The sequence below is a fragment of the Neopsephotus bourkii genome, unplaced genomic scaffold (assembly GCF_033783945.1).
Source record: "Neopsephotus bourkii isolate Nb327-2 ecotype Australia unplaced genomic scaffold, CSIRO-AGI_Nbou_v1 NB_1508, whole genome shotgun sequence".
Classification (NCBI taxonomy): domain Eukaryota; kingdom Metazoa; phylum Chordata; class Aves; order Psittaciformes; family Psittacidae; genus Neopsephotus; species Neopsephotus bourkii.
The window spans coordinates 4,809,512-4,835,947 of record NW_026901984.1 but is presented as its reverse complement, the minus strand read 5'-3'; positions in this window follow the sequence as shown (position 1 = coordinate 4,835,947).

The window sequence follows — 26,436 nt, the reverse complement described above, 5'->3', positions numbered from 1 at the left end:
ACACAGGCATGGATGGCCTCATGCCTTCCTTGTCACCAGCTTACCTAGGGAAAGAACATAAGAAATGTGTAATGATAAGTGTCTCAGATATTCTTCCAGCATCAAGTATTGACTGCTTGGCAACTTCTCAGTGCAGAAGTGACTTCTCCCTGTTTTACTACTGTGTGGATTTCTCTCTCTTACACCACCTTGTCTCCCTTCAAAGCCATGCAAGAGGTTTGCTCTCCCCAACAGCTGGCAAAGAGTTTCATAGTTTAAAGTTGTGTGAAGAAGCTCCTCCTTTGGTTGGTTTGAACTTGCTACCTACTAGCCTTATTCAATGCCTCCTAGGGGTTTTTTTCATAGAAGCTTCCACCCAGGCTGTGCTGATTTCATAGGCTTTTTGTGTACCTTTTCCATAACTTCAGCCACCTCCATCCGAAATTGAAGAGTTGTTGTCTAGTTGTTCTCATACTGAGGTTTTCCATACCTTTTACCCTTACTGTTGACCTTGTCCATATGTTTTCCAGTCCTGCTATAGCCTTTTTGCAGTGAAAGAGTAGGGGAAGAAGTTAGCAAGAAAGTTTTAGAACTGCATGGCATCTACATAAGAATGTATTTTATTCTCTATTCTTTTCCTAATAATTTACTAGCACTCACCATATTTTTTGCCATCACTGAACACTGATCTGATGTTTCCATGGAACCACTAACTTTCATGAAAGAGCCAACTGTATAATATGCAAAACAGCATTAAAAATTGTTAATTTAAGAGGAAGTGCTGTATGTTAATGGAATTTGTTTAGACAAATAATACCCGGGGGGGGGGGGGAAATTAAATGATTTTATTTCTTTTGTTTCTTTAGGGAAAAGCTGCAGGGTATTATTCAGGCAATAAGGAAAATTCTGTAAACAGAAACCAAGAAAGTCAAGAACCCTCTACTTTTTGGGTCAAGAAATGCCGTGCAAAAGACAGATGACCCAGAAACCCCACAGATCATTTTTTCCCTACTATATGGAAATGTGTAATTTAAAATAGAAAAAAGTTGAATCACTTTTTCTGAATTCATCTAGGAGAGTCTCAACACCAAAGAAGTTGAATTGCAGGAGATTTCTCTTTGGGGTTTGTGTTTATTTGGTTTTACTTATTTAATCTATGATTTTGTTCCAGGAAAGTCCCATTATTTTTCCATGCCTTTTAGTCTACTGGTTTAAATATATGTCAGCTCTATGAAAGGAAGCAAGAACTTGGGCTTAATGCTTTCAACTGTGACCTGGAGGATGAACATTTAATCACTTCTGTAATCCTAGCCATTGTGGTTGTCTGAGCCCTTATCTATGAAACAGAAGGAAAAATGATAGGAAACGAAACTTTTTCTACCAGCAGTAATTTTAATGGCCTGTTCATGTACACTTTCACAGATGATTCTTTGACAGTATTTTTTATTTTTAATCCTCCACAACTGGGAAATAAACAGCAGAATATGCTTCCCAAACTTCATTTAGAAACTGGAAATGGAAAAACTTCTCTTAACACTTTGGACAAAGAAAAGTCTTGGGGGAAAACAAAAAAGGGGTGGAGTTCTATAACACCTAAAATTTTTCTGATGCACTGTAATTTAAATTCTTCATATAGACAATTTCTGTCTTGCTACTCAGAAAAAACTATGTTTATGTAAAATGCTAAATGACTAGTAAGATAGGCCAAGTTTATTAAGTGATAAAATACGCATACTTGAATGATATAATGAAGACCATCAATCTTTCCTTAAGGACATAGAATCACAGAATCATAGAATAGTTAGGGTTGGAAAGGACCTTAAGATCATCTAGCTCCACCCCCCCTGTTATAGGCAGGGACACCTCACACTAAATCGTGCCACCCATGGCTCTGTCCAACCTGGCCTTGAACACCGCCAAGGATGAAGCATTCACAGCTTCCCTGGGCAACCCATTCCAGCACCTTACCACCCTTACAGTAAAGAACTTATTAGATCCAGTCTAAACTTCCCCTGTTTAAGTTTGAACCCATTATCCCTTGTCATATCACTACAGTCCCTAATGAAACATCCCTCCCTAGCGTCCCTATAGGCCCCCCTTCAGATTCTGGAAGGCTGCTATGAGGTCTCCATGCAGCCTTCTCTTCTCCAGGCTGAACAACCCCAACTTTCTCGGCCTGTATTCATATGGGAGGTGCTCCAGTCCCCTGATCATTCTTGTGGCCTTTCTCTGGACTTGTTCCAACAGATCCATGTCCTTTTTATGTTGAGGACACCAGAAGTGCACACAATACTCCAAGTGAGGTCTCACAAGAGCAGAGTAGATGGGCAGGATCACCTCCTTCCACCTGCTGGTCACGCTCCTTTTGATGCAGCCAAGGATACGGTTGGCTTTCTGGGCTGCAAGCCTGCTGGTTCATGTTCAGTTTCTCATCAACCAACACTCCCAAGTCCTTCTCCACAGGGCTGCTCTGAATCTCTTCTCTATGACATGTTACATTCTTCAGCTGATCACCTATTGACAAGAATGAGATTACCAATATCAGTTCTGTAATGAGAACATTAACAACTACACAGATATCCTGCCTAAGTTTAAGAATCATTGGGTTGATTCTCCATTCAGTGAGGCAACTATAAAAGGAGAGAACCTATATTTAACAATGAAAAAAAAATAAAAAAAGATAACATTCTAGGAACCTCTGAAACACATATCACATCTATGGCCTGATTCTGTCTTTGCCCATTATATTGATGATAGCTCTAATATTTCAGTGAAGATCTACCGGTATACAACCAGAGCAAGGCACTGGTGAAGCCCAGCCTGGAGAGAGCACACTAGGGTAAAGGAAATGGGAGGTGTGATTCCCATAATCAATGCAATTGTACAGTGACTTTGGAAGACACAAGAATGACAGCTCCAGGCAGTGAAGTGAAAATGGAGAAAAAGAATAGGGTGGTTATTTCAGCTTCCACTAACTTCTGCTTTTGCTCTGTGAAAGAAGCAATCTGGACACAGTAAAAATCATCATTTCTCGTTTCATACTTAAGGTTTTTTTCTATGGTTAAGTCTCTTTTTGTCCTATTCCATTATTTTTTCCCTGTGTGCTTATTGTGAATAAGTTTTATAAGTTTTACTGCTCTTTCTATTGTAGCAATGCCAAGAAGTCAACAGAGATCAGAATCCTGGTATATTTGGAACTGTATGTACAAGTGGTAGAAGAAATTCCTATGTTGAAGCATTTGCATCCCAAAGGGACATAGTTAACAAAGAGGGAAGAGAAAAAGAATTATTGTGGTTTGGTCTTCTCAGAATCACACAGCTGGATAGTTGAAGAAGAAGAATAGATCAAAAGATGATAGCTACTGTAGACTGTTGCACAACGGAACATCTGTAGTGAGTCTAGAGAGCGGCACTGAGATGGATGAAGAGTTGGAGTACATGAAGTTCAGTGAGAAGCTGGGAAGTTGTTTGTTTAGCTTAAAGAGAAGGTTCGAGGGAATCTGATTGCTGTGTTCTTCTACCCAAAAGTGTGTCATAGAGAAAATGGAGTCAGGGGTGCATAAAGAAAGGAGAGGAGGTGCAATACTCGTGGACTGCAACATAAAAAATTCCAAGTATACAGAAAAAGATTCTTCTCCACAAAAGTGTCTGAGCATGGGCACAAGTTGCCTAGAGAGGACAGGGAATCTCTATCTTTGGAGATTTTCAAAACATAATGGAAGAAGTTCGTGGGCAGCATGATCAGCTCTGAAGTCAGTCCTGCCTGGAGCAAGCACTGGACTAGGGTTCCCTTCAGTCCTGCATCCCTCTATGACTCTTGTGTATTCACTGCACGATTTTGGCCTCATGTGCTTTCACTAGACGCAATACTGCCCATCCCCTGAAAACTACATCTGGTGAGTTAAGAAAACATCTGTCTTTCAAGCAGGGAATCAATAGAGACAACATAGTTTGGAAGCAAAGAAACTCTACACATTTGCTTTCACACCAGTAGTTATTCTGTGATTTGATATACGTATAGAGGCTTTCCCACAGCCAAACCCACATCCCTTTACATTGTCCAAAGAGGATGTGATTCTCTGCTAGCACATTGTTATAACACTGGTTATAACAAGCTGCCTGTCTTCTTCTGTCTGAACTGAGCATCTGGTTACATAGATAAGACAAGTCATAGGCACTCCTGACAACTAGGACAAAACCATGGAAACGATTGCTGTTGTCACCCTCTATTACAAGAAGCATTTTTCTAAGACATCAGTGAATCTTTCTCGTGAGTTTTATGCTGAAACTTACTTTTTTTGTCACTGTGTTTCAGACAAGCTACATCTGTAAAGGCTTTTTTATTGCAGAATTGGCAGAATCTGAATGCTGAGTAGCTGGAGGCAAAGTGAAATAGATTCAGAATCTTTGTGATTAGAGGAAATAAACCCTAAAATATCAATTTGTCATTGAATAAAAGAAGTCTTACTTTGAAGTCTTTATTCTTCAATGTTAGATATTAATTTCTGGAGAATAGTCAAAAGTGTTGGCATGGTCACTACAGTGTACATTTTATCTACAACTTTGATTTAATAAGTAGAACATAACAATGTGAAATATTTGTATCTGTTTTGAATAGGTATCTATTTCATTAGCAGCTATTATCCCAACAAGTGTGCCTCACAAGGGTTTTTTGTTTCAGCATGGGTTAATGCCTTTAAATATACTTGTTAGTTTTCAGGATGCCTGAATGAAAGTCCATAGAGGTAGATAAAATCCTGCTTTTCAGTAGAGTAAGTGCGCAAGTAGCTTGAGAGGACAGCAACTGTGACCAAATGATATTTTAAAAAGGTCAGCCCATCCTCAGTTTCTTTAACTAAAAAGTTTGCCATAAAACAGTGTACTTAATGTAAAACATTTGGCAGTTTTACCTGCTCTGTTTTGATGTGAGCTGCTGCCTTTGATGTTTTAAACAGTGATGTTGATTTCAATAGATTCTGCAGGCGGTCCTAGATCTCTTTAGAAAGAGGCATTTTAAACACATGGAACAGAGCAGACTGTAGATTCATGTCTGTTAACATCTGTTTTATTTTTAATCATCAAGCAGAAGGGAAGGGGTGGAACACAAGTTATCTTGAAAACTCTTGTATTTTAGATTGTGTTTGCACATTTCATGTTTCATAGAATCATAGAATCATAAAATCATAAAATAGTTAGGGTTGGAAAGGACCCTAAGATCACCTAGCTCCATCCCCCCTGCCTATTTATACATAAATTGCTCCTCAAACAATGTTCCATAGAATTACAAATGAGCTAGAAGCAGTTCTTTCCAGTAAAATGAAATACATCTATCTGTCTGTATTTATTTATTTCCACAAAAGCAGATGTTATCTCAATATATTATACCCAAAGGAAATTGTGTCTTTCAGACTTTTTTTACTTGTGGCTTTGAAACACAATAAGATTTTATTGATCTGTAAACTTCTTGCCATCAGGTGTTAAAATTGTATCAAGTGAAACATTTGATCCACAATATTAACTTTACTAGACCTAAGTACTTGGAGCTCTACACAGTCTTTTTCCTGGTTTAGACAGAGAAAAAGATGGATGGCAGCTTTGTCTCACAATGGTACATTTTTTTTTTTTCTCATACCACAAAAGTTCTAATTTAGTTTATTTTCTGACACTTCTGGAGCTCCCCGGACAGATTTTTTTGCCAGAGCCACTCAGTTTTTCTTTGCTTGAGGCTGTGGTTATTTTTTGCTCTCTAACAGCTCTTTTGATTGCTTTTTTTCTCTGATTAATGGGGAATTAGCTTCTGGAAAGGCGTGATATAAGCAGTTAAGACCAGTTCTGACAAACACTTTAGGAAACCCTGTTACCTAAAGTACAACAGGCTGGACTGCTGAGAGACCTGAGCTTCTTTATTAGCTTCATCCTATTTTTCCACAATATTTTGACAGTCAGATTTACTCATCGTTTGAGGCTAACTCATAACAGCCCAAAAGATTTACTCAGTTTGGGGGAAGCCTAAATTGGAATCAGGCATCCTGAAAAGATTTTCTCCAAGCCACCCAGTAGGTGCTAGGAAGTAGTATCATCTAAGACATGGCTCTCCCAGAGTCACCTCCTGAAGTGAGGGAACTAACTCTTCAACAGTGCCCTGAAATCAGGATTTTCAGGCTTTCCTGTTCATTAGCTTTACTGGAGGAAGAATTATGTTTGCACACCTGTCATTTTAAAGGGAGAACAGCAGTGTTATGGGTTCTGATCACATCAAAAGATGGCTTAATTTATTTACTGTAAATCTACAGAGAACAGCAATTACACTGCTTGGTTCAATCACTCACCTGGATTCAAACAGCTTCTCTGATAAAAAGTGTTTTACATCAAGTATTCGTTGAATAAGAAACTGGAACCCAAACCATTTCCTTCTGAGGCAAGAGCCTCTATATATGGAGAAGTGCATTTCATTCTCATTCTCGGTAAATTCACAGAATCATAGAAAATGTGGTACAACCAACAGTTTGCAGCTTAGGCTACAGCCTGCCAGGAAGAGTATTTGTCTTCAGTTGTATTTAACATGGCATGAAGGAGCTAGTTCATCTCTCACTCCTGTGTGTCTGCATCATTCTTTTGTTTTCTGTCTGTCCTAATTATGGCTTAATTAAATATACAAAATGTGATATATCCAAAGGTACCATGAGAAAGACACTTCAGAGATTAGCTTGTAGACTACTGCCTGGGTTCACAACCATGCCAGAATGAGGACCCATTCTTGATTCTGCAATGGTATTGCCTACCCTGCATGAGAACCCCAATGTCATCAGGCTTTGGCTGTTCCAACTACTGCTTTTGCAATCACTGCCTGAAATTCTTCAGAATATGTCACTTTTGCTCCATTGAAGAGAAGAAAAACTGTTTTCTACACATCTTTAGATATGGCTATCTGCTGGCTAGTGGCCCCAGGAAATAAGTGAGATGGGACTGTCCAAGAGATACTCTGGAGGCACTGGCACTTGGAGGAGATGGCCAGGAAGAAATGGATGGCAGGAGAAGCAGCAACTGTAGTCAGCAGCAGATGGAATGTCCCTGATGTGCTGATTACTGTGCTTGGTCTGCTATTGATCTGAACTGTTACTGTGTATATATAGCATGTTACCACAGTAAGATTTTAACTGTCAGAGATTTTCTGTCAGAAAAGAGTCTTTTTGGCATCCAGGGCTAGACTTAAGATATTTATAAAAATGTAAAGACACCTCCTGGGATTCTTTTCTGTTTCTCTGTTAGGTGCTCAATCCATACCATTTCTTAATAAGAGGGAGGTTATGCACCAATCCACAGTCCCACCCTCTTTTAAAAGCAGTCCTTTATACCTCAGGGAACAGATATGAGGTCCCTCCAGATGTTTTCTGAAGCTGTTGGGTCCCTGTCATTATGGTTTTATCAAACCCCAAGGCCCAGCTCTCCTTGAGGAACTTCAAGAGGAATGTTGCTGTTGAGCACTGCAAAGCAATGGTTCAAAGTAGCAGCAGGATCACTGTGTGCCTTATCAAAATACCAAGTCAGTTATGCAAAGTGTGGGGATTTTTAAACTTTAATATACTGAAGTTGCAAAGGCTCTTGCATATGTGGAAAACTGTAGTTGTTCAGCCAAAAGAATACTTTCCCCCCCCCAAAATATAAGAGGAAAAGTTAGAGGGAGGCATTTTAATCACATCTTTGCTATGCCAGTAAATCTTTGGCTAGAGCAGTAATGGAAAACCCTCAGTAAAACTGACAGTTACTGTTCCAAGTGTGAAGACAAAATTGTGTTTCACATGCATCAGCAGCCAGAAGTGAAAGTCTGGGTAAAGAGAATAAGAATCGGGCTAGTACTGAGTGATAATGTTCTGTCAAAAACTAGGAAGACCACTAGTTATGGGAAAACAAAACACATAATTAATAATCCTTCAGTTAAGGCACTATAAATAAAAAAAGCCAAACCCAAACAAGTCCAGTAACAAAAAGGAGTAGGAAACTCTTTGAATGCAGTGGTAAATCCAGTCTCCCAAACTTGGTACTTCTATTTTGATAGCATGTTTCCTCATGGGTTTGTTTTTTTGCATTACAGCTGGCTCCATTCCAGGATCCCCAGGCTTGGGTTTCAGTACGACTGGATTCATGCCAATACAATAAATGTGTTTTGTAACATGTCACATCATTTGTGTAAAGCAAAAGGGCACTTAAATCATAATATCTATCTTAGCATCTGGTCAAAGGGGACAGCACTGCTGTTTGTTAGGTACATGCCCTTTGTTATCTGCTAAGACTGTTTACGCAGTTGCCGGTGAATGGATGAGAAAAGAGTATGGGTGAGCTTATGTCAACAGGCAAAACGGATGTCCTCATGCTCAGTCACAATATGACAGACTTCCCACTTCAAAGGATATATCTGCCTTTTTCATTGTAATAAACTTTGACAGATGATCTTCTGTGGATTTATCTAATCACTCTTATGAGTTAGTTATGTTTTTGGCATGTATGGATTTCTGGGGCAATGAATTCTATAGGTTAATTATACTATGTGTGGGAGGAGTTCTTTGCTTTTAGTCTGCAACTGGGTAATCTCTTTTGAGAAGAATATATCCTTTATATATCTTTTGATACTCCCTGTAGTTCTTGTAAGAAACAGCGAATTATTCCCTGTTCACCTTTTTCAGGGTAGTCATGACTTCACAGTATCACAGTATCACAGTATGTTACAGATTGGAAGGGACCTCAAAAGATCATCTAGTCCAATCCCCCTGCCGGAGCAGGAACACCTAGATAAGGTTACACAGGAACGTGTCCAGGCAGGTTTTGAATGTCTCCAGAGAAGGAGACTCCACAACCTCCCTGGGCAGCCTGGGCAGCCTTTACAGAACTTGTCATATTGCATCCTTCAGTCATTTCTTTTCCATGTCAAAAGATCCTAAATTCACTTAATCTCTGCTTGTTTAAAATCTCTTTCATGGATTTGTCTGATTCTGGATGGGAATTTGTACATATGTAAAAGTAGGAAAACATTTGTCAAAAACTTACCCTGAATAGGCAATCTGTTGAGGTTGGTGACACAAGCAGGGATAAGCTCTAGTTCTCCAGGCCTACACTGGTTTGCCTGAAAGAAACAGAGCTTACTTTCCTGACTTACAGTAGCTGCAAAGAATCAAAACATGTTCTTGACAATGCTGCCTTCCCTGCTGCACAGCTCCAAGTTAGCCTAAATAAGGCATGTGGTGAAGGCTATGACTGAAAAGGATCTAAGAGAATTCTTACTGGAAGCTATCAGATCATGGTTGTGGAGATAAGGAATGCCAGGATTAAGATAAACTTTTGTCTTCTTAATTGTGATGTGTGCAAGTTTTGGATTTTCTTCTCATCTAATAGAAACTGGAACCTCCCCCAGAAAATTCATATTAGATTCACAGAAAGATATATATTGGAAGAGACTTCTGCCAGTTTTCCCTCCAGCCTTCTGCTCCAAGCAAGTGCAACATTGAAGCTAAAACAGATTGCTCAAGACTATGTTCGGACATGTCATTGGCTATCTTTAATGACAGAAATTTCATTATCTCTCTTGGCAAGCTGATGCACTACTTAACCAGCTTCAGTGTGAAATTTCTTTACTAGTATCTGAACTGTGATGTCTCAGCAATTTGTGTGACAAGAAATTTGGAAGTTTAGATTTTTTTCAGAGGTACATCCCTTTTGGTTGTCTCAGAAGAGTGACTGGCAATAAAAACAGCTGTTGTCTATTTTTTTTTTACTTATTTACTGAAGAGGCAGGCTCTGTCAATGGACTTTACACCTATTTTGACAGAGTGGGATTACACTGGTCAGAGATTTTAAGTGCTGTTCAATCCTTCACCTTTCTGCACCTTTGTCCTTTGGTGTTAGCATACTTTGGCCCATAACTTCTTACCACTTGTTCCAGGCTCTAGACTCATCTTTTCCTTGTTCTGCTTGATGTTACACCCATCCTCTCACACCTTTTCTTGTTTTTTCCCCCAGCCTCAGTCTCCCTGATCAGGCCATTATTCCTGGTCGTCTCCTGATGCCTCCTTGAAAGTTAGCTCTGGCAACATCAGTCTGGTGCAGTCCCTCCCTCTGCTTTCAGCTCAGGTGCTTCTCCTCGTGTGCAGGGTTTTGGTCACCAGCAGGAGGAGGACTCCCTTCACATGCAAGATGCTAAAGCCTTCGTACAGGTATCACAGGTAAATGTTTGTTCAGTTCCTACACTTTGAGCCTGCTTCTAATGGAACACATAAATTATTATCTGTCCTGGCATTTCAAGAGGAAAGGTAAGGATTTATTTTTATTATTTTTTTAATTTGTATAAGGATGTCATATTTGCATGGTTTGATTTGACTAGAGCTTCTGCAACAAACGATTACACCACTTTCTTGTTTTCACATATAAGATAATATACATATATACATATACATGTTTCTTTTTCCTAATCTGGTTTTTAGACTTTTTTTATTATTATTTTGCTTAAAATTTCCATTTTGGAAAACAGCATCTCTGAAAATGACATAAACATTTTCCAAAATAACAAGGGAAGCGGGGGATGTGTGAAACATACACCAGATGCTTTATTTCTACCGAGGTCTTCACCCTAGAGAAAAGATATGTTCTGCTAAAGCATTAGTTATGGCATCACATAAAGACAAATACTGTATCTCAATAACAGTCTCTAACTGCTTTCTAAGGATCTGCTATGTATCAGTTTGATATCTGAAAGTGAATTGTTAATACAGTAACATTATTATGCAGCTGACTGTGTATGCTGAAAAGGAACAGAACCCTGTTAGAGGATGCAGGTGTGTGGATTCTTTCCTGCTCACATGGCTGTTAGAGCCAGCCAAATCTCAACAAGATTTCAGAGAACAAATAGTTTAGTGCACTTACAAAGAACCTAAAGGAAAACTGTTTTGGCTAGAGGTACCCTTGAGACTCTGCTTCTAGTGCACCCCTGGAGCAGCTCGTTTCACCCCCTACACTACTAGCCAGTGTAATAAGAACAGTGTAATGACTTTCAGCATTCAGTTCTCCTTGCCCTACTTTCTTACATAGTTATTCAAACTATTATTTTCTTACAAATCAATGGTGATGTGACTTACCTCTTCATTTGTGACAATTCTCCATTCCCTATAAAATTAAAAATCAAAAGCTGAACTAAAAGCTCTAGTCAATTGTCTCTTCATATAGTGACCAATTTCTTAATAAGGCCTTCAAACCCCCCAATTAAAGTTTATATGCTGATGACTGTAGTTGATCAAGGAGTTTTGCTAAATTCATACTGGCAAGGTTTGGGGGTTTTTGAGATTTTTTCTGTATCTTTTGTTGGCCAAAAGTCCTCAATACAATTTTTATACCATTTTTCAGCCTGAAGTGCTGCCCAGAGAACAACAAACATAAAGGTTTTTCTTCTGTTGGCACTAAAATTTGATACAGTGATGATACTAATTAAAGTAGAGTTGCCATAACATAAAAATTTTAGGTAATTTACAGAAGCAGATTTTCCAAACAGAAAATACCATTCGAGTGCATGTATTACTAAATCATGGTGATTTGCTCCCAGTTTGGTTTCAGAGCCTCATTCCCTCTCATAGTCCATATTGTATTAGGTCATTCCTGAGCTATTACCTGTAGTGAGCCAGTTGGATGACTTGACTTGGTACATATCCACAGGTATAGCAGGCTGTAAAGAAGACTTCTTGCAACCCAACTTTACAAAAAACAACAACATGAGGATGTAGGGGCCAGCTGGGATTTGAGCAGAGCAGGTAGTGGTCTCCAAATGTACGTACTCTTTACTTATGGCTCCCCTGCAAGCAGCATCTCCTAGGCACAAACGAAAAGGAGGCACAGGGTTCTGGATCTGCAAAAAAAAACCTCTCAGCAATACAGCTCCATATGGAGCTGTATATGTGTATACACTCCAGAACTGATGAAGACTGGGAGGCCTCCTATAATCCTAGGGTGAAATTGGTGTGCTCAGCTCACTCCCTGAAATGTCTGTACACCAATGCGCGCAGCATGGGAAATAAGCAGGAGGAGCTAGAAACCTGTGTTAAATCAGGAGATTATGACCTGGTGGCAATTACAGAGACGTGGTGGGACAGCTCACATGACTGGAATATAGTCATGGAGGGCTATGTCCTTTTCAGGAAAGACAGGCCAGCCAGGCGGGGTGGTGGGGTTGCTCTTTATGTGCGAGAGCAGCTACAGTGTGTAGAGTTCTGTCCGGGGACAGATGATGAGCGAGTTGAGAGTCTGTGGGTGAGAATTAAGGGGCAGGCTGGCAGGGGCGATACTGTTGTGGGGGTCTGTTACAGGCCACCGGATCAGGGTGAGGAAGTTGACGAGGCCTTCTACAGGCAGCTGAGAGCGGCCTCACAGTCACAGGCCGTGGTCGTCGTGGGGGATTTTAACTTCCCTGATGTTTGCTGGAAGGACTACTCGGCAACCCAGCCGCAGTCCAGGAGGTTCCTCCAGTGTATGGATGATAACTTCCTCATGCAAATGGTGGATGAGCCAACCAGGAGAGGAGCGCTGCTGGATTTTGTCCTCACTAACAAGGAGGGTCTGGTTGAAGCACTGAAGGTTGAGGGCTGCCTTGGTTGCAGCGACCACGAGACGGTGGATTTCAGGATCTTGTGTGGTAGGGCCAGTAGAATAACAAGTAGAATTGCAACCCTGGACTTTAACAGGGCGAACTTTGGCCTCTTCAAGCAATTGCTAGGGGAAATCCCATGGGCTAGGCTGCTTGAAGGTAAAGGGGCCCAAGATAGTTGGTTGACGTTCAAGGACTGCTTTTTCCAAGCTCAAGATCGAAGCAACCCGACACGTAGGAAGTCAAGGAAGAGGGTCAGGAGACCTGCGTGGCTAAATAGGGAATTGCTGGGTATGCTAAAGTGGAAGAGGAGAGTTTACAGGTCATGGAAGGAAGGGCTGGCCACTTGGGAGGAATATAAGGCTGCTGCTAGAGGATGTAGGAAGGCAGCTAGGATGACTAGGGCCTACTTGGAATTAAAGCTGGCAAGAGGGGTCAAGGACAGCAGAAAGAGCTTTTTGAAGTACATGGCAGATAAAACTAACACCAGAGGCAATGTAGGCCCACTGATGAACGGGACGGGTGCCCTGGTGACAGAATATACAGAGATGGCAGAGTTACTGAATGCCTTCTTTGTCTCTGTCTACTCTGCCGGAGGCAGTCCTGAAGGGCCCTGTACCGCTGAGACCTCAGATGAAGACAGGTCAACAGAGCGGTCTGCCTTAGTCGATAAGGAATGGGTTAAAGACCAGTTGAGCAATCTGGACATCCATAAATCCATGGGTCCAGATGGGATGCACCCGCGGGTGCTGAGGGAACTGGCGGAGGTCAGTGCTAGAGACTCTCCATCATCTTTCCAAGTCTTGGGAAATGGGAGAGGTGCCTGAGGACTGGAGGAAAGCAAATGTCACTCCTGTCTTCAAAAAGGGCAAGAAGGAGGACCCAGGTAACTATAGACCAGTCAGCCTCACCTCCATCCCTGGGAAAGTGATGGAACACCTTATCCTTGGTGCCATCCTAAGGCATATCAAGGATAAGAGGGTTATGAGGGGCAGTCAACATGGCTTCACCAAGGGGAAGTCATGCTTGACCAATCTCGTGGCCTTTTATGAGGAAATGACACGGTGGATGGATGATGGCAGAGCGGTGGATGTGGTCTACCTTGACTTCAGCAAAGCGTTTGACACAGTCTCCCACAGCATCCTCACAGCTAAATTGAGGAAGTGTGGTCTGGATGATCGGGTAGTGAGGTGGACTGTGAACTGGCTGAAGGAGAGAAGCCAGAGAGTTGTAGTCTATGGGGCGGAGTCTAGTTGGAGGCCTGTATCTAGTGGAGTGCCTCAAGGGTCGGTACTGGGACCAGTATTATTTAATATATTCATCAATGACTTAGATGAGGGAATTGAGTGTACTATCAGCAAGTTTGCCGATGACACTAAGCTGGGAGGAGTGGCTGACACACCAGAAGGCTGTGCTGCCATCCAGCGAGACCTGGACAGGCTGGAGAGCTGGGCGGGGAGTAACTTGATGAAATACAACAAGGGAAAGTGTAGAGTCCTGCATCTGGGCAGGAACAACCCCAGGTTCCAGTATAGGTTGGGGAACGACCTGTTAGAGAGCAGTGTAGGGGAGAGGGACCTGGGGGTCCTAGTGGACGACAAGGTGACCATGAGCCGACACTGTGCCCTTGTGGCCAAGAGGGCCAATGGCATCCTGGGGTGTATTAGAAGGGGGGTGGTTAGTAGGTCGAGGGAGGTCTTCCTTCCCCTCTACTCTGCCTGGTGAGACCTCATCTGGAATATTGTGTTCAGTTCTGGGCCCCTCAGCTCAAGAAGGACAGGGACCTGCTGGAGAGAGTCCAGCGCAGGGCAACTAAGATGATTAAGGGAGCGGAGCATCTCCCCTATGAGGAAAGACTGAGGGAGCTGGGTCTCTATAGTTTGGAGAAGAGGAGATTGAGGGGTGACCTTATTAGTGTATATAAATATATAAAGGGGGAGTGTCACGAGGATGGAGCCAGGCTCTTCTCAGTGGCAAACAATGATAGGACAAGGGGCAATGGGTGCAAACTGGAACACAAGAGGTTCCACTTAAACTTGAGAAGAAACTTCTTCTCAGTGAGGGTGACAGAACACTGGAACAGGCTGCCCAGGGAGGTTGTGGAGTCTCCTTCTCTGGAGACATTCAAAACCCGCCTGGACATGTTCCTGTGCAAACTTATCTAGGTGTTCCTGCTCTGGCAGGGGGATTGGACTAGATGATCTTTTGAGGTCCCTTCCAATCTCTAGCATACTGTGATACTGTGATACTGTGAAAAGCTGAAAGTTGTTTTTGCAAAAGTTTGGGATACAGATCACAGATCAGTGTGCACACTTCCAGTGTGCTGAGCTGCATAGACTGTTTTGCTACTATTGATTGACCTGGCCAGCAGCCAAACACCCATCCAGCTTCTCACTCATTCCCCTCCCCTGTAAGGTAGAAAGAAAATAGAAGACTCATGGTTTGAGATAATGCAGTTTAATAACTGAAGCAAAAGCTGTGTATGCCAGCAAAGCAGAAAGAGGAATTCATTCACTACTTCCCATGGGTAGGCAGATGTCCAGCCACTTCCTGGAAAGCAGGGCCTCAGCACAAGTAGAAGTTGCTTTGGAAGACAAATGCCAGAAACATGAACATCACCCCTTTCTCCTTTCTCTCATCTTCCATTACAGAGCATGACATCATATGGTATGGGATACCCCTTCAGTCAACTTGGGTCAGCTGTCCCAGCTGTGTCCCCTATGAACTTCTTGACTGGACTTGACTGACTACTCACCACTTTGGGTGGGTAGATGGAGGACAAAGCCTTGACATTGTGCAAGCACTGCTCAGCCATAGCCAAAACACTGGTACGCTAACAATAGTGTTTTAGCCACGAAGCACAGTACCATGTGGGCTGCTATGATGCAAGTTAACTCCATCCCAGCCAGAGCCATTACAGCTGCAAGGACAAGGTCCTGAACAGCCTTCTCAATCTTCAAAAGAAGCTTTGAATAAAGCCTCAGAAGAAGAAACAAGAGTGGGAGTTTCTTAACTCACTAGACTTGAAGAGTCACACAGATCTGATGAAGGGGTCCTTCTCTAGTGTCACATAGTCACCAGCTGTGCCCTTCAACCTGAAGGCATCTGAAAGATCCTGGCAAAAGGAAGACCCTAACATCGTGAGTGCATGCTTTAATTGCAGTTGTCTGGGATGAAAAGGAGTATGGTACATGGATGGAAAGCTTACTCATAGGAGCCTGGAAAGTCTTTTTTTGATAGGAGATTGGCACCACATGGATACACTTCCTAGGGCAAATGGTAGTTTTCTATAATACCATCTCCTCTCCACATTTCCCCTTGCTATATATACAAAGATGACCCACTAACTGTCAGGCTTTTAAGCTGATTGTTGTTGGAAAGTTACTTCTATGCAGTGACTAACTGCTACAGGATACTAATGAGCAGTAGTGGGGCTATACCAAGCAAAAGAAGACGTCAAAGCAATCAAGACTTGGCTTTGTACCCCGTTGTGTCCAAATTACCTTCTCTGTGTGGAAGTGAAAATCAGCTTATTACGAATACCGTATTCTTCTTCCTTTTGACACCTCCATGATTTTATAAGTAATTTTTAAAATTGCACAGTGTTTTGTCTTGTTGAAAGTAGAGTCACTACATCTTATTAAATATGCCTCCACTTCACTTCCTTCCTTCAGACGAGGTTTACCCCTCTCGCATCCCACTCAAGATGGGTGTCTACTTATGCTGTGGTTCATAGCCTGTTCAGAAGTGTGTGGACAGGAAAGTTTACTAAATTCCTAGAAACTGACACTCCTTTTAATCATAGAATTGTAGAATGGTTTGGGTTGGAAAGGACTTTAAGATCATCTATTTCCAACTCCCCTGCCATGGGCTTGAACACCTCATGCTAAACCATGTCACCCAGTGCTCTGTCCAACCTGGCCATAACTGCTGGCAGCCATCTTCTCCTCCCATCTATTCCCCCATGAGGTCTCAGGTGGTACTTCCATTTCCTGCACAGATTTTAAATGGGAGAAGACATCACTAAACCCATTTTCCCACAGCCACACAAAATCCGAAGGTTTATGTTGTCTTAACTCCTTTAATCTTCACCAGTCAATCCCTTTCTTTGGTAACTTCTTTTTATATCCTAGCTTCTCAAGAAACACTTTAGTCCTTTCTCTTAGAAAAGGAGAAAACAGCTTGTAATTGGGATCCACAAACATTCTGTCATACCCTCAGCCATCACACACCACGGCTATTTGTACTGGCTAGTGAAGTATACAGCTTAGTCAACAGTTAAGATGGGTTCAGATCTCCTACTCAATGGATGCCAAACAGTTTCTTTTTCCATCTTTATCTTCCTGTAGACAGCAAGATGCTTGGGCAGAGGCGTATACCTGTAGAACTGGCTGCAGTGAGCATTTCCTACAATCACCAGTACAGGAGCTCTGCTTTGTCCTTACTCATCCATAGAAGAAAGTTTCCCTTCCGCAATTCCTTGTTTGGCAAAACCTAGTTGCACCTGATTTTACTCTGTCTGGGAAGATGACAGCAAATAGAACCCCCAGATAGGTTCATTCATTTCCTCAGCTGACCGTGAACACCTGGAAATGAAGATCTGCAAAGTATGTGCAATCACAGCACAGTGACAGTGGTTTTTTTATATATGTAAATAAGATGATGGATTATATACGGACAAATAAACTTCCCTGTAAACTAATCACAGGCTTTACCTGTGATTATGTTGTGATCTTCAAAGGTACTTAATATGAACAACACATGAATACTATAGAAATTCTAAAATCCACAGGGAATATGAAGGGATTTATTTCCATCATTTTTCAGCTGTGAAACATTCCCATATAATCAAAGTTTAAAATTTAGTTTGAACGTCTATAAAGGAAGGTTAATCAAGACAAGGAATAAACAAATAATTACTGTATAAAATTCTGTTAGTGAAAAAATGAAAGCTAGGTCGAAATCAAGTCTGTGTGATCAGCATTAAGGTATTAGGCAAGTAACTTTGATCTAAATCGAAACAAATAAATATGTTGAAATCAGCAACTAATCTAAATATACATATCTTTATATATAGAAATCTGGAGAGGGACTTTTTGAAAAGGAATGTAGTGATAGGACAAGGGGGAATGGTTTTAAACTAGAAGAGGGTAGGTTAAGATTGAACATTAGCTAAAGGTTTTCCAACCTAGTTGATTCTATGATTCTGTAATTAAGAAGATATTATTTACTATGACCATAGTGAGACACTGGCACAGGTTGCCCAGAGAAGCTGTGGCTGCCCCATCTCTGTCAGTTTTCAAGGCCAGGTTAGATGGTGCTTTGAGCAACCTGGCCTAGTGGGAGGTGTCCCTTCCCATGGCAAGAGAGGGTTGGAACTGGATGAAATTTAAGGTCCCTTCCAACCCAAAGCATCTTGTGATTATATGATTTCCTCAAATATATGATGCACAGCACAACCTACAAAATTCTGTAACCTTACAGAACATTTAAGTGCATGTCCATATAATCTTTGACTGTACTTTGGACTGTCCAAATGCAAACCAGAACTGTAAGCTATACAGCTGTTTAGTTTGGCTCTAATTCTGAGTTACTACACATGTTAGAGAAAATTTAACTTCACTCCTGCAATTCTGAACAGGAGAATACTCAAGTTTCATGGTGACTGTAATACATACAGATGTGTATCTGTTTTGGGAGTTGTCAAGAAATGGGCTATGAACGTTCAGTGTAGGTAAAACATATAGCCAGGTAGTTAGCATGGACACCTCTGGGATACTTGACCCTGTTTAGTGAAAAATAAGTCTTCAGAGACTTTACTGAATAAATTCTCAACATTCCTCAAAAAATATTTACAGGCTGAGGTTTTTCAAAATCCTGTATTTTGATCTGCAGTTAGTCTTTTTCCATTGCAGGAAAAAAACTAAGTTTGTGATTAAAACATCAGTTTTCTGCCAAGATCTTTGCATAAAAAATAATCAGTGTCTCTGAAAGATCATCAAAGCATTTTCATGCACACATGCACATTTTGTCTCATTATTGTCCTCAGAAGCCCCTGGAAAGTCTGAACTTTCCAGGTTGTTCTGAGGTAGAGTTGTCAGATAAAATCAAATTGTTAATTTGGCAAAAATTATACATGAATGAAGACAGAATGTGAAATTTAAAGGGAACCCCATAGAAATAGAGTTTGCTGACTAGAAATATATTTTTGCAATACTAATAGCAATTCATAGATTGGATTTTAAAAACTAGGAGAGACTTTTCAGAGACTAGGAGAGATACAGTGTTGTATCTGTTTTGATCTTCTGAACAACTCAGGCCATATGACTTTGCCAAATAACTTCTGTGAAGAGACTCCTTTTAGTGGAGAATGACTTGAAGACTTCAACTTCTAAGTGCCATTACATGCCTGGAAAATTGATCCACTGATTAATAACTTACCACTAAAATTTGCAGTTTCATGTTCAGATTTCTCTAGTCTCAACTTGAAAGCACTAAATCTTACTTTAGGTTGGGGAGTTTTCTCTGCTACTTAAAGAACTCTTTGCAACCTGGAATCTTTCTCCCTTATCATTACTTAAACGTTTTCTTTTTTGTCTTTAATTAACTGAATGATCCCCTTTTTATAAAAAAAAAAAAAAAACACCCAACCTTTTTCCCTAAATTCCTGGCGATCTGTTTGTTCCTAACCAGAAAAACATGCAGAATATTTCCATTCTGAAAGTTTCTGGGTTTACTATACAGATGCGATAGTATGATGTTTTTAATTTCATGCAAAACATATGAATTGACAAAGGTATTTCCTGTATTCATAACTGATTTCTCAAGTGAATTCTAAGCTTAAAAGATTAAATAGTTCATATGAGAAAAATGTACCAACTTCTCAATACCTGCCTTGGGCACTGAACTGCTTTTCATTAATTTAATCTTAGAATGATTTGTAGAAAATTTTCTATGTTGAAAGTAATGATTGAGTTTCAGATATTGCAATGAAAAAGGATTCTTGAATTATTAATTTTTTGCATGTTAATGGGCACAACTCTTTAGTTTCAACTGTAATGAATGCCACCTGAGGGCATGAATGCAGAACTAACTTTACATTACATTTAGTAAAGTTCATTTTTTTTTATAATGCCTTTCATGACAATTCCAGATTAGATTTCTATACTAGATTAATCAGTACATTAGAATATTTCCAGATGAGAGGAAATAATGAATGCAAATACATCAACCCAAAATTCTAATTATTATCAGAACTGACTTTTGCTGCAAGTGAATGAGTCTTAGCTGATTTTTATATTCATTAAAAGTAAAAAAAGAAAAGTTAATTTCTTCTTATAAACAAAACTTATACTATCTTTCAGTAGTTCTGATAATGAGGTTTTTCATGACTGGTTTGCTGTGAAAGTAAATCTAATTGATTTATGTAAAATTGATAGAAAAGACAGAAAAAAATGATAGAAATACTAATGTAGGAGATGAAGAAACTAAGAGAGAGAAAACATCAGAAAGCCATGGTGAAAACAAGCCTGTCTGTGGTTAAGTCTGTGCTGTTGTTAATAGCCCTTTTAAGTCACCCTAAACTTCTGCTCTTGAAGGAAGGATAACCACTAAGGCTTTGGTTTTATTCTCAAACACCTACTCTTCTAATCTGTGTTTCTCTTTTTTCAGGGGTGATCTTATTCTTACAGGTACAATTTCTCATAGCAGTAGCTTAATGTGCATAACCCACAACATCCTTCAATGAAGACATTCTCTTTTTACCTGACCCATGTTCCAGTTTTATAATTTTTCTTTTTCTGTTAGTACCATGACTCTTGTACTCATACCCGTACATGGTAAGTACTTTGAGAGCCTTGAAATGAGGACACACTTCCCTGTAATGTCAAAGATGTGGTTCAACCCTCTTCAAACTAGGAAAGCAAGGAAACTAATTATATAAATAGTGGGCACTTGAAATGTCAAAGATACCTGTGAGTGAGCTGAAAACATTCTGAGTACATTTGGCATAGGTCTTGAGCATGCTTAACTTGCTGTGTCCACAGAGACTGAGTTGAACTGACCTTGGTTTTGAATCATACCGGGTGCACATGTGGTCCCCTCTCTTTCCATACTGAGGTATGCTCAAGAGGCCAAGATCACGTAGCCTGGGAATCCTAGGGTTCAAAATTAAGATTATTTGAGTAATTGATTGAATCTGTTTGCCAAGTTAAGGCAGTTCTTTCAATTTGGACCCTTAACCTTTTCGTCATCCACACTGCTCTGATTTGAAACAAGAGGGCTAATTCTTTTCATGAGGAAATGAGGGTGTGGAAGAGGATGCCTTCTGCCAAGGTCCTTGTTCTACATCTCGGTCCCAGAACACTGGCAGATTTTGCTGCTTCTTCCTAATACAATCTTCAAAGATATCCAAGGATATCTTCTTTGCTATACAGGTTTTGCCATGCCCTTATATGTGTGCCATGCACTTGGTGTTATGCTGTAAAACATCATGTTTGGCAGGCTGCAAATTGCACTGCTGTTATATGCACTGATGTACTTATTAACTGTGATGGCTCAGGATCAGAGGAAAGCAACTTGTAGCCCAGAGGGGATCCAAGTCAGAGCCCGCATTTGCAAAGATCTTGCTCTCTGCCAGATCTTCACTGTATTACAAGATTATGGCAGTAGCCCTGTGAAAAGCCTAATGGGCAGTTCAGTACTGCTAGTTCCAACATGGCACTAAGCAAACCTGTTTTAAATGTAAGAAATTAAACGGGCCCACTTGAAGGTGCAGAACCTCTAAACAGGCAAAAGCTTTAGCTAGCCATAAGTTTGCCATGACTTTCTTTACAGCAAGCTGCATCGGTCGTTTTCTAAAATAGTCTAAAATAGTTTAAAATAGAAGTGTGTATTTGTGAGATGATCTATTGTGATCTATTGCAAAGGTGCAAAGGATTCTGTGGCCCTCAACAGGGCTATCGAGATGATAGAAAGGGTGGACATAAGAAATTTTATATCAGCTGATCCAAGAACCAGACTGTGTACACAGTGGAGATGGTATAAATGTAGAAGTTTCAATTTAGCTGCAGTGAAGGAGCAGCGTACCCTGCAGGTATGCTACAGAAATACCTAGGTCCTACATACCTACCTACCTTTCAATACCAAAAAGTTAGACACTGTTTAAAATGCAGTCTTTGTTTCATGAAAGAAGTAGGGATTTTATAAATGCTTATCATTATAATCTACAGCACTCATTCTGTCTACCCATTCATCCAATTCATGCAATCTGTCAATGAGACAAACTTTACAGTAGTGCTTAGGTATTTCATAATTTTTTATCCGATTATTCCTATGCTTGCTTTTTTAGAAGTATTCAGAAAACCTGTCAGTTCCCTGGAAGAATTGTTTTCTCTATCACCTGGAAATCATACTTAAGATTTTTCAACTTAATTTTTAAAATAGATTTAAAGAAGTCTTTTATAGTTCCAAGTTTCCCCAATTTCTTGACTGCTTAACAGCCATGACAGAAAATGTATTTGAAATGTTGCGTTAACTTGATATTTCACATTTATCCGAATGCTTTAATTTAAATAATTTTTGGAGGAATGACATTTATTACTTGAAATTGTAGGCACAAATATTTTAAATGTGAAAGAACCCCAAGGTCAAATCAGATGTTTTGGAGATGTTGAATAGTGAATAAATCATAGCCCTAGAGTTACACAGAACTGTCTCAGAGGACGCTTTCATTGTCATACGCATTTTCAGAAGACTGATACATCATTTTAGTAACTGAATTCTCATAATAATTTAAGATAGTTGTTTCTAAGCATCATTCCTTTTTGTTAACTTAATCTGTCAGTTCCCAGATTGTCTAGAATAGTAAAGAATCCAAAATACACGCTGAACTATTTCTACCTAACTCAATTTTTATATTAATAAAACCCTCAGGTTTCAGTCTGCAAAGATGTTCTTCCACAAAGGACAAAAATGTTTTGGAAACATCATGAGAATATTTTGGTTTAGATATTTAAAGAGAATTATTAGCTTTAAACTGATTTTACCTAGCACTTCACCAAGGGCATGTCACTTACCAGAAAGTGATCAAGTTCAATTACTCAGAAATACAGTGCCTGTCACCCAAGATTCCATAACAGATTGTAAAATCCATTTTTAGCTTATTACAATTGTGGTGCTCAACACATTGGCTTAAATTACTGTGGCTGCCTAAGGTTATGAACTGAATGTGGAATAAGAGAAGCCTGGATACACGTACGGAGAGTTACTGCCTCCCAGCTGATGTGTGGCTTTGCTGAACCATAGGATTCTGTTTTTATATGCTTCTGCTCTGTGCTACACTGCCTTGTGTGTGATACAGTTTGTCACTGCGGTATTCATACAAGAGACACATACTTTTCCTTTCTTTTACTGGCTATGGAGATCTATCCTTATAGCATAGTGAAATTCTTACTATTTCCAGGTGATATAATGTGCATATACTACAGTTTACAATTTTTCTGTCTCATTCTTCCCCATGGGAGCCCCAGGAATTCCTGTAAACCCTTGTTGAGGCTCCAAAGCATCTGTGCTTCCCTGTGAGCCATGACATCTCATCTTACAAAGGTCAGATTTGAAGTAAGCCTTTCACCTTGCTCTGAAATCATCTCTTCAGTAAGCTGATAGAAAGAGAATTTTCAAAAAGAAATATTATCCATTTTCTTTCTGCCAAAGCAAAGCCTCTTCCAGAAGCCTATAATGCTCTAGTATTCACAATTATTTCATTTTGAAAACACACAGCTATGCCTCCTAGTCAGAGGTGTCAGGAATTCTGTTAATTTGGGAGGCAGCTGCTGAAAGGTATTGTGCTAAAGACTTCTGTGGGATGAGCTTGGTACTCATAATTACTTTGTAATTAACACAGTTGATATTTTAAACTCATATATTAGCTATTACCTCATGTGACAAAAGGCCCAGTCACAACTCCAAGATAATACCTTAGACTGCTTCTGAATAAGAGCTTTCAAAAATGAATAGGTATTGCTACAGATTTCCGTGGTCCTGACTCAGTGAGTAAATAATTTAATGAAGTGGTAATTTAGCAGTTAAGTGAACTGGAGATTTTGAAAATCAGAAGCAGTCCTCCTGGAACTAGCATGGCATGTGGTGCAAAAATAGGCAGGGAGAATATTTTACCTTTGAAATCTGAGAAAGCAGATTTTACAGGAAACTGGTCTTAAAGAGAAGGCTAAAAATCAGCTTTACTCTTCACTGATATAAAAAGTCCAGAATATTTTAAGACTTTCTTCTTAAGAAATATCTACTTTGCAAAGATAATTATTTCAACATATGGGTAGTGATAATCCACAGAAATGAGTGTCCAAATCAATAGGAGGAGGCATTTTAAAGGAAATGGTTCAATACTTATAGAAAACTTGAAAAATTAATGAAATAATTCATTCATTTTCTCCCTTATTACCATTTAGATGAGCTCAAAGCGAGCTGTTAGCACAATAAAATGTGATTACTTTTTAAACCATTCAAAAAGATCTGAATAAAAGGCAATGTCTAAGTATCATATCACAAAGTATTTAAAATGCAGTTTTTGCTGTGAACTTATTAAATATTATGTCTGTATAACAGATGTTTTAATGATGAGAAAAGATAAGTGCTAAAGATTAGTTTCCACTTTTGGAGAATGAGAAGTCTTATCTTTCACTTGTGCAGCAGTAGCAATGTCACAACTCAGGCTTTCATCAACCATATCATGATACAAAATACAGAGTTTTCAACTCCTTTCTCTTGACTGCATACAGTTCTGAAATTATTTTAACTTTCATTTTTGAAAACAGTAAATTTCCAAGTCTGACAATCACATAAAAAAAAGGTTGAAAGTGTTCTCTAAGAAGCTCATGATTGAACAGCAAATACTACAGATTTTATTATTATTGTTATTATCATTACTCACATTTTTTTGGTCTAAAAGAGAGTTTCCTACAATATGGAAAAGCTGCAGCATTTGTAACATCAAAATAGTTCTCCCCTATGACAACATACTTCATAACAGCTGATGTTATAATACCATCATGCTTGTGAGGCCACTCTGAGTTATCTTTAAAAGGCCATGATGATCAGGAGAGGTTCCTGAGGACTGGAAGAGAGTGAATGTCACTCATGTCTTCTAGTAGGGCAGGAATGAGGCCACTGATATTGGGGATAATCCTATTTAGCATCTTCACTAATGGCTTGGATAATGGGACAGACTATACCCTCAGGAAGATTGAAGGTGATACAAACCTGTGAGGAGTGCCTGATATACCAGGTGGTTGTGATGACATTCAAAAGGACCTTGAAAGGCTAGAGAGATCTACAAAGAGGAACCTCATGCACTTCAGCAAAGGAAATGAGAGCCCTGCAACACAGGGAGGAATAACCCCATGCACCATGAATAGAAAGCAGCTTCGAAGAGAAGTCTTTCTTAAGCAACTCCAATAATTCTATAAATTGCAGATCTTAGTTGGAATAGCAACATGGTGGAATGCAAGCAGTTAGGAAGTTTTTTGTGTGTATAATGATAATTTATACATAAAAGCACTTTTGGGGGCAAACAACAATTGGATCTGATATTCACTAACAAGGTAGTGTTGCTGACTGAGACAACTGTTATATTGATAGCTGACAGAGATTCTGATGAGGTTCGCCAACAAGATAGAGCCAGGCTCTTCATGGTGGTGTATGATGGGCACACCTGAGGACATAAGTTTTTAAAAAAAAGAGATTCAGACTGGCTATAAGGAGAATTTTTTTTGCCATAAGGACAGTCATGTAGTGAACTGACAGTATAGGTTTCCCAGAGAGCTTGTGCAGTCTCCATTTTTGGAGATTTTCAAGGCCAGACTGGTTAAAGCCCCAAGTAACTTAGCCTGACCTCATATAACCAACTGCTCTTTGAGCTGGAGGTTTAACTTTATGACCTCCAAGGTTACCTTGCGGACTAATTTTTCTTATGGTCCTACCACCCCATTTTTCTGTTATACCTTTCAACAAAATCAGTCCTTTCAGAAGGAAGAGTAAAACTACAGATTATTTGTTTTTAACTTTTTTTTTATTACGTAAATACCCCACACTACCCCACACTGTTCACAGACACATCATTCGTCATTTTTCTCATGTTATAAAGGTGAAACTGTATTACTGTTTATTTCTGTAAGTTTGTTCCAAGACATGCTAATTGATCTAAACAGCTTTAAATGTATTAAAGAAAACGGTTGTTACCGGTGCTGACCTTGCAGCACGCAGCACCTTTTAGTTATCCTGTTCTGTTACATTTTTAAGAAATCAGTCAAACATTATGCAAATCACCTTGTGTTTCTGATTATTTAAAAACTCTCAGCTTTGAACTTGTTTCCTGCTTTGCTTCAATTAAAGTCTGTTGAAGAAATTACTTCAGCCTGCAGAATTTTGTTCTTGGCTGTACAAAATTTAAACTGAACCTACCCAATCTATTTTTGAGCTGTTCAGTTAAATGAGACATTGGCTGTTGCTTGCACTCCTCAAAGGTATTAAAAAAAGGTGTTATGAATTGTTCCCAGTGATGACCATTATTTGAAACGGAGGCCAAAAACGTTTATTCTACTGCTAACATTTCAGTGTTCTTGAAAAGTTCACAAGAGACTGAAAGGATGTACTTGAAAAGCTGCACCCTCTGGGACTCTCCTATCACATTGCCAATGTAAAGAAAGTATTTTTCAAGTTTCTTCTTTAAGATGTGATTAACGATATTCTTCCCAAACTTCACATCCTGTATTAAAAACACTTGGATTAGTTGTTTGTTTTATTTGTTTGTTTATCATACAAGT